General features: G+C 45.8%; 1 protein-coding gene across 2 annotated transcripts in view; it reads right to left on the reverse strand.

Annotated features, from left to right (window-relative positions):
- The window catches only part of LOC123028951 (cystine/glutamate transporter-like), a 34,390-nt gene extending 24,987 nt beyond the window's left edge, over window positions 1-9,403 (reverse strand). The window contains exons 1-4 of one of the 2 annotated variants that reach the window (XM_044441317.1): window positions 9,168-9,403; window positions 8,241-8,424; window positions 3,318-3,380; window positions 2,574-2,636 (exon numbers count right to left, since the gene is read on the reverse strand). The gene's annotated coding sequence lies outside the window, so the exon portion shown is untranslated. Of the gene's footprint in view, window positions 1-2,573; window positions 2,637-3,317; window positions 3,381-7,679; window positions 7,728-8,240; window positions 8,425-9,167 lie in introns of those variants that run through there. The other variant, XM_044441318.1, reaches the window with a different exon arrangement.

A 9,403-nucleotide genomic window follows, 5' to 3' on the forward strand; every position in this document is an offset into this window, starting at 1 on the left:
CAAAGGAATTACGAGGAGCATCTTGCCTCAGGCTCCAACTCTTTCTTGGGCGTTCACTGTGCACCCATGGCCATTTTACTCCCCAAAGTTTGTGGGGCCTTTTCCTAGTGCTGTCCTCCTCCAGGGCCTTTCCCGGGTTTTGCAGCCCTTTTTGTAGGTTTTGTGAGCTTTCTGGAGTCAGGAAAGGCTGGCAGTGAATTTTAAAACAGGAGAAAGCAGAACAAAAGTGTTGCTGCAAATCCGCCATGCCGCACCTTTGCCACTGTGCCCACTTGCGGCTGGTTAATGCAATCTATGGGAAACAGAGAAATGCGGATGCCAGTGAAGCAAAGCTGTGCAAAAGAGGCTTTTTTCCCTCCTGCAGAAAAGATGGAAGAAGCCTAGTAACCCTCTCATGCAGAGAAGCTCTTGTGCAAATTATTTGGGCAGGTTACTTGTCCTTTGCAAGTAGCCACAATTCTCACGACAGCCATGTTGTGGTGGTGCCCGGGACACATTCCCAAATGATGAGATGTGCCCACAGGGCCCCCAGAGGTGCCTCCCCCTGAACTAGGGTGTGACTGGAGGGTCACGCTGACTGGTAGAGGCCTCTCATTAATTCCTTTTTCTGGGAATGCCTTGCAGAGCCCCCTGCTAAATATAGTGGGGGGGGGGGATCTGCCAGCAGTGATAGTCAGCTGCCCCCTCAGAATCTAAGAATAGCACAGTACCCTGGGAAGGTAAACCCTTGGCATTTAAGCTGAATATTTTGTATAATGGATTAAAATGCAAATATGCTAATCCTTGCTGCTGCCCTTAATATTCTGCATGTGTTTGTTATAAGGGAAATATTTACAAAGCTGATTTTTGTTCATAACCCATGTTTGCTCTTTGGCTCCCATCCCTTGCATCCCACTTCATTATGTGTGGATCTGAGGGATAGATAGTTTAACTAGCAAAAAGGGGAAAAAGCATTATGGGAATGTACATCTGCCTTTGCTGCCTGTCTCCCCAGTTTCTGAACATGGTACGAGACACTCCATCTTATGCAGAAAGAGTGAGGGTAACAGCTTAGAGTAGTGAACAAACTACTGGCATAAGTCAGCCAAAGGCTGGTTCTGTTAAATCCAGTTGATGTCAATAGGAAGTTAGGCTGCCCCAATTTTGGCTTGTATGAACAGAGCCAGAAGGCCTAAGAGCACCTGCAGCCATAGTCAGAACCAGCTCTAGGACCTGGGGAGTCCACAGCAACATCTCCCCTTGTGGGCCTCCCCTTCAGTTGCTGGAGCCTCACCCAAAACTTGTGCGGTGCCATAGACAATGGAGGCCAGTTAGCCTCCATTTTAAATTTCACACAATGCCCCACAGTAACACTATGCCAGGGGGTTTGTGGGAAATAAAAAATAATGGCTCACAGACCTGGCAGAGGGCCCAGGGGAGGCACATGACCAGCAGAGAGGCTGCTGGAGCACCTTTCGGTGCTACAGGGGTGCTGATGACAGGCCAGAGTCATGCATACCAACAAAGTAAAGAAACATTCACAGCTCAAGTCACTCAAAGAGTGGGGAGGCAGCCGTGGTCACCCTGAAGGCCGCGCCACGTTGAATTGTTTGCCAAGCACTCTTCATAACGGCATTTATTGTGCACCTGTGAACCCTTGCTCAAGCTTGTGGGGCTTTCTCACAACATCCTCCTCCTTCAGAGCCTCTCCCATGTTTCTAGCCCTTCTGAGGGTTTTTAGAGTAAAGAAATCCTGGTATTAAAGTTCAGATCAGCACAAACTGGAAAGAAAGCCCTGTGAAGTGTCACAAATCTGCTGCAGCGAGGCTGTACATAGTGCCACTTGTGGCCAGTTAATAGAATATAAAGAAAAGCAGAGAAATACAAACCCTAGAAAAGAGCCCATGTACAGGACACATTTTATCTCCCAGAACAAAATGGAAGAAGTGTCCTCGGTGAATCAGCAGGTTAAACCATTCGCGAGAAGAAGCTGGGACCTTTTGATTAGGAAGGCTGATGATGCCCATGTTCGACTTCCTCACGCTTCCACCCTCTCTGAGCTTAGCTGCATTTCTCATAATAGCTTGGTGAGCGCTTTTCTGAACAACACTATATAATCGTGAGCAATCCCAGTTGTATTATCAAGTATTTTGGAGAGGCCTGGTCTCAAAAGAGCAGTTACGACCCATTAGTTATACCAAAGCCGTGTTCCTGGTGGAGATGAAAACAGTTAGACTGGTTTCTTGATGTGGATTAGCACAGCTGCCGGCGGTTTCAGACCTCCTTGGGGGCACAGCTATGCCAATGAGTGCCTGCACTTTGAAACTGACCGTGACCCCAGTGGGCTCCATCCCACACTATGATAAAAGGATTGGTTGTAAGATGCCAGAGGTCCCCTTCCTTTCTGCTCATTCGCCTATTCTACATGAGCTCTGAATTCTCAATGCACTTCTATCAGCTGCGCACAAGAAATTTCAAACTGTTGGCTCTTCACTGCCAGCATCATGCCGTCTGCTTAATCCTCCCAAGATCATGCTGACCTGTGACAAATATTTGCTATCTTTGACAGCAACTCACAGATAAAAGCAACTTACCCCGAAGTTAAAGCTGCTCCATAGAAATCAGTAGGTAGAGTGTTGTTGGTCCCGCTGAATGAGCTGAAAAATTAGAAGAATGTCTGTTGGTAGGAGTGGGGGGAACGCTACACTTCAGGCACAACTTCTTCAAAGTTAGTGAGGAGCTAAAGGGAAATTGGAACTTCTCTAAGAAGCAAACAAGGCATGCAAGAGCTTTAGCAGGGCTGATAAGTAGGATCACAGAACAGCTGAATAATAAGAGGGCAAAGTAGGTACTTTTCACAAACACACTAGCAATATACCAAGTTTCCAAAAAGTCCTGGTTTCTAGTCTGCATTCCTAGGGCCTTTCAGAAGCTTACCAGGAATTCCTCAGTTAAGATGGTCATCAGTTAGGGTGGCCATGTGTCCTACATTGCAGTCCTCTATTTGAAGGGCTGTCTAGTCTATGTCTGGTTTAATGATAAAGAACCTTAAGATGGGTGACCAAAGGCCCTGAAGTTGCCCACCAATCTCAACAGCCGTGTAGCTCAACTGAGCAGACTTGACACAGGTTGCCAGGTCACCATCTTCTCACTATGGTAAGATGTCCTGCAATTCTGTTTAAATCATGGTATTTCTTTCCAAATGTTCACTTATACATAAGCATGTGCAAATTGTATGCAAACTGTTGCCTTCCTTTATAATGATATTATTTCCGCTTTCTCCTCCTCCTCTCTCTCTCTCTCCCTCTCTCTCTTTTGGTGATAAATGGCCACCCTACCTTTACTGATGGACAAGTGTTCTTAAAAGGCAAATGGACCCTCCGGAAAATGTTCTGCAGCTTCTAGAAGAAAGAGTGACAACCATGAGGCTTCTCAGGACAAACAAGAGCCTTTCTCAATCAATGCGCTCCAGGTATTTGGAACTGCTGCACCCTCCAGTCCCAGGCAGCATGGCCAATAGCCAGTAGCACTCCCAAATCTCCAGAGGGGTTCAGGTTAGAGAAGCTGCAGTCAGAAAAGCCCTCCCTGCCTCTCCTTTCACTGACCTACATGCATTGACCTGCATACAATGGATGGAAGCCATGGAAACCATAATGGCAAAACTGAAGCCGCCATACTTTGGGTATATCACTAGAAGGCAAGATTTGCTGAAGAGGACAGTCATGCTAAGGAAAGTCAAAGGCGGAAGAAGACCACATGTGAGATGCACTGGTCCCATTAAAGAAGCCACAACCTCAAGCTTACAAGGACTGAGCAGGACTGTCAAAGATAGGCCATTTTGGAGGGCTTTCATTCATGGGATTGCCATAAGTCAGAGATGGCTTTATGACACACAACAGCAGCAACAAACAAACTTTCAGTGTGCTCTACTCACAGTAAATAAGTGACACCCCATGGAAATCTTCCACAGGCCAACAGAAGCTTATGCAACTAACTAAGCCGGCAGCGGGGCACCTTCACCCACAGATGTTCTTGGACTATAATCCCACCATACCTGAACATTGGCCATGTTGGTGGGAAGTTAACTCAACAACATCTGGAGAAAGGGCACAAATCCCCGCCCTCCGATCTAAGGTGTCGGGTTGCAGCAGGGCCCTTAGTTTCCTTGCATGTGCTGTTGCTGCTGTTTGTCAAGTTGGTGAAATTCAGCTAAGTTCTGATGGAGGTTAAGGTCAGGAAAAGCCATCAGAGGCACTTGGAATGCTGCCATTGTGAAGCAGGGCTGGGAAGGCTTCGGGTCTACGGGATTTCAACACTGAAATCCACTGCTTGGAGTCTGCTGGGAAATAAAACAGACTTAGAACTCCCGAGCCCTGAGCCCTGATGCAGGTTCGATGAATGGAACAGTGGTCACAGTCCCTTCTCCACACAAACACCTTTTGCTTTCCTCAAGCCTGGGGAATTGCAACAGCGTAGTTTAAAAAGAGGTATCATTTTGTTGTAACAATTGTTAAACAGTTGGAAGGCAGACATTCTTGTAATTTTACAGCAGATCTCCCATTTAGATATTCACAAATTTATCCTCTGCTCACCCCAGCTGTACATGTTCTCCACACTGGTGCAGCTTGAGAAACAGAGAAGAGACTTGCAATCTAAATTTCTTCCCTCAATCACCAGTCTCCCCAGAAGGGTTTCCACTGGGCATCAGGAGCCAAAGTCTCACGGAAATTACCAGAAGAATGTACTGTAAGAACTTGACTCCCTCCTCTCTCAACAGAAGCTTCCTAATCATTTACCTTTATTAGGAATAATCAACATTCACCCGCAACATGTGCAAGCTTTCGGGTTCTCCAGAACCTTTCATACAGCTCAGGAGATACTACAAAAAAGCAGCAGATAGAGGCTTCTGGAGAACTTGAAAACTTGTGTAGTTGGAGGAAATAATGGTCTTGCTCAACTGCAGATTTTTCCCCCTCCTGAACTAGCACCATTATATTTGCTGGTCCTCCTCACACCAAAAGGGGGAAGCAGGAGGAGAAGGAGAAGGAGAAGAAGGAGATGACGACAATGAAGACCGATGATGGTGGAAATCAAGAGTCTTCCCTGTTACTCTTAGGCTCCAGTTTATCCTCAGATATTTGCCAGCCGCTCTTTCTGATTTTGAGAAGCTGACACAAAACATTCCCCCTGATGGCTTCATGGCTGAGTCTGTCCAAGCAGCTGTGGGGGACAGCAGCAGCCTCTGCTTCAGCTGTTCACGAAAAGCTCCTTCCTTTCCTTTAGCTTACGAGGTTAGGAATGTCATGGCCTTCCAGTTTGTCAGTGACAATCAAAAAGAAAAAGAGAAGGGAGCTCTTTGCACTCCCAAGCACAAGCCACGGGGACAAAACCTCATCCTCTACAACTGTTTTTTTAGCTGGGTAGAAGAAAACAAAAATAAGGCGAAGCATCTCTCCTGCAGTGTCCTGGTATTTCAGCACACAACAGCGTTCCCAGAACACCTTCCTCCTTTAACCATCTCACCTCCAGGGATCAGCACCAGTTCACCCCATATGAAGCCCTCCTCAAGCTGGGACCCTCCAGATCTGTTGGACTTTATGACCCTGCAGTCAAATCTCATTCCCTTTGAGGGATATTCTGCATTTTGCTCCATTTTTTGGAAAACAAAACAAAACAAAAAAACAGCCAATTCCTCACTGGTTTGCATGGCTTTAGAAGCACACACACATGCAAAGTGGTTGGATTGACCATCAATAAAAGTTTGGAATAGATATAGGAAGGTCCCCCAATGTTTTGGGGGCTGAGGGCACATTTGGGAATCTAAGAAACAGTGGTGGGCATCACCCTAAAATGTGTTGCATGGGGGATGTGACCAGTCATGGGGCCCGGCTAGTCAAAAGTGAGGGGAGGGGCAGGAAAACAGCAAGGTAAAGGGGCAGAGGACAGAGAGAAAGCAATGCTAGAACTCTGAGGGGAATTGAGACTTTGGGGTGGGGAGAGATAATAAAGCCTGAGTCTGGAAGAGAGAAGGAAATAGCAAAGTACACAGGTAGGGGAAGGAATCAGCAAGGCTAAAAAGGGAGAGAAAGAAGCTTCTTTAATGTTTTCTGAGCTTTTTATTTAAAAATATATAGTTTTTTGAAGGGGGTTGGGAATAGGGAGATGCATGAGTACCACTGGAGTTGAGAACCTGACCTGGATAGTGTAATGGCTTTGTGAGGTGAATGGGAAGATCCCTGACAGAAGTATCCTCATGCTTGATAAAGAGATCTGAAGACTGCAGAATCTTGTATATGTTTTGCCACCTCTGAGTCGGCTTATGGATTGCACCAAGGAGATTGTGGTTTTCAGAGGGCATTAGGCACATACATGGGGGATGGTGTAATCAACAGCAGTGAACTATGATCAGCAAACGGAACTTCCACGTTCAAACATAGTCTACCTGTTAGTACCAGTTGCTAGGAAACAGAGTAGTGGTGTAGGATAGCTGTTTGGTTATCCTGCCCATTTGCTTGCAACAAATGAAAGCCACTGTGGTATAGTAGTTAAGAACACGGGACTGGGGCACAGACCTGAAAATCTGGGTTCTGGTTCCTACTCAGCCATGGAGCCAACTGGGTGACTTTGGGCCAGTCTCAGACTCTCAGCCCAACCTACCGCGCAGGGCTGTTGTTGTGGGGATAAAATGGAGAGCAGGAGGAAAAGAATTATATAAGCCACTTTGAGTCCATTGGGGGGAAGCAGGATATAAATCAAATAAATAAACAACAGTGACAAGGACTCAGACATTGTAATGAAGAGTATTTTTAATTTAAGGATGCAGTCCCTGCATGTTTAGACAAGTCTCAGCAGGACCCAGCCTTTATTTCTGTCTAAACATGCAAAAAATTGCACCCTGAGTCTGGACCTAACTCTCCATTGAAGTCCTCCTCTTACTGGTAGCACTTTGTCCCATTTAAAAGAAGAAGAAAACAAAGGTTCTTAGTTTGAGGTCGGATGGAGGAAAGGATAACCCTCCCTACCACCAGTGCCCAGCCACTGAGAGCTTGCTCAGTCTGTGTCATGTGGATTTTATTTATAACTAAAGAGAAGCGTCCTGTTTTGACATGCCTGCTTCAAGCCATGTCTAACCAGAACTTCAGATAAAGCACACCAGTGATGCTGGGCCAGTGTTTCCCACAGGACGTGTGGCAAACACAGGGAAAAGATGCACATCCAGGCAAGGAATTGTGCCAATCGAGACCAGGAACATGCCTTTTGCACGCCTGTTGCGGGACACACCTGTGTCAGGACAGTAAACCCACAAGAAACATTGCCCTGTGCAATGAATGGAACTGTCCCAGGTAGCTCAGTGCAGGCCCCTCTCAAAGCCAAGGTTGCAACACATTTTCCAGCATGGCATGTCCTGCATACAGGCTTGCATTGCTTCTAGTAGACAAGTCACTCATCTGTCATGACCTCCCTCCGCAGTAAAGGCCATGCCTTGTCCAGCTGGATGAGCAGGCCCTCTTTCAAATCTTAGCTCCCATTCTTGATTTGGAAAAAGATGGGAAAAGTGATTACTTACCCAAACAAACATGAGAGATCATGTTTCTCTCCTTACTGCACTAGGCTCCACAAACAAAGGGATAAGTCATAAATCATATATTGTATATCATAAAATAATAAACGTTCTTTTTTTGTCCCTATTTAGCATTGACCTTTCATTTTCTTGTTCTGATGCCATTGCTGCTTCTACTGCTTGGCAGTGACTTTCCTTTTCAGCATCTTTATAAGGGACACTTTAAGAAGGATTTTCCCACATCGGTATAATAAATGAAGAATCTACATTGACTGAAACAAAGCTTTTATTTGAAAAAGCCGCTCTTTAGCTTCCTATGCAGCAGCATTGATGCTTCCCAACGTTGCATTTGAAGCTAAAAATTATTTGTGTATCCCGCCCCATGCATGGTTACTCAAAAGCTGAGGGAGGTTTAATCCCAAGTAAACACAGCCAGGATTGCAACTTTAACATCACTGGCAGAAAAGCATTCTGCTAGAGCATCTCCCCAGCTAGGACTGATGACAAAGTGGGAAAAGCAATTGTTCCTGTGCCTTTACAACAGGATGAACTGCCAGAACTAGGCATGAGGCTTTTCACACCGTGCAGGGAAGCAGGAGCAAGCTGCAGTTGTGCTAGAAGCTGGCAATTCAGCTCCCGCCCTTTCCCTAGCTCTTCTCTCCGTCAGGTCTAGTTCAGTGCCTGCCTTACCAGTTAGTACCTGAAATAGTTCTGCTGTGAAATGCCAAGGTTCTGGAAGCCACTCGCCTCTCCTTGCGGATGTCCAGTGCAGACGTGCTCTCAGTCTTGGCACAGTCCTTTATTCCCCTCGAGCCAAACTCCTCCTCTGAACAGCTCTCAACTGGGTGCCTCTGTTTTGTTGGCCTCTTAGCTCAGCTGTTACCCTTTTAGTTACCAAATTAAACCAAAAGCTGAGCAAGCACCTTTTCTAATTTAACCCTCTGGATCTTTTAAATTGTTATTACTTCCAGGATTATTGTTAACTGAAGCTCAGTCACGCACTGCACCAAGGACAGCCCAACCCAACCAGGTGCTCTCCAAATAGCTTAGATTACAACTCCCACCATCCCCCAGCTAACTGTTGTAGGAGCTGTAGCCCAACTTCTGAGAGCACAGGATTTGGATAGGCTGATCAAAGGTGTTGCTACAAATCAAGAATACACAAGCTGGAAAAAACATGAATTTTGCCTTGGTGGAAAGAAACATTGGCTGGAGTTCTATGCACATTTACTGAGAAGTAAATCTCACTCAATAGACTGGGGTTTTCATCCAGGTAAACATGCAGAGGATTACGCTATGATATGTTTGCATTACCCAAGAACTTGAGATTGTTTACAACATTCTTTTATTTTTGCTGTTTCAGATAAAACAGCTCTGAAAACAAAGCTGAGCAAGAAAAATTGCCAAGAGCTGTCAGTGGACTCACTGATGCCTTTGGGCACCATGCTGGAGACCCCGGTTTCATCTAGTCCAGCACAGGGAGTCCTTGCAGTCTGCGTCTGAACCTGGTTCTCCCTAGTATGCCATCTCTAATTGCATCAATCTCTCATTCTCCAAAGCAGAAAGGAAAAGGTAGCCCTCAGTCTCAAGGGAAACAGAGGTGGGGTGAGAGGATGGAGTCACTTACCTGATCCAAACAGTTTGCCACCAAAGCACCCAAGAAACACACTATGCTGTCCTTCAGCTCTTTCCTAGACCATTTATAAACTAATTAAGTTCCACTGTTGCAAATAACAGTAGAAAATATAGACTTTTTGTCCTTAGGCATAGAGAGCTTTACCTTTCCGAGCGGTGAATTAACATTTAACAGGCAAAACAGCAGGGAGGAAGGATAAATACAGTTTCCTTGTTTGGTTCATTGAG

Source organism: Varanus komodoensis, unplaced genomic scaffold (assembly GCF_004798865.1).
Source record: "Varanus komodoensis strain SLA01 unplaced genomic scaffold, ASM479886v1 scaffold39, whole genome shotgun sequence".
Lineage (NCBI taxonomy): Eukaryota > Metazoa > Chordata > Lepidosauria > Squamata > Varanidae > Varanus > Varanus komodoensis.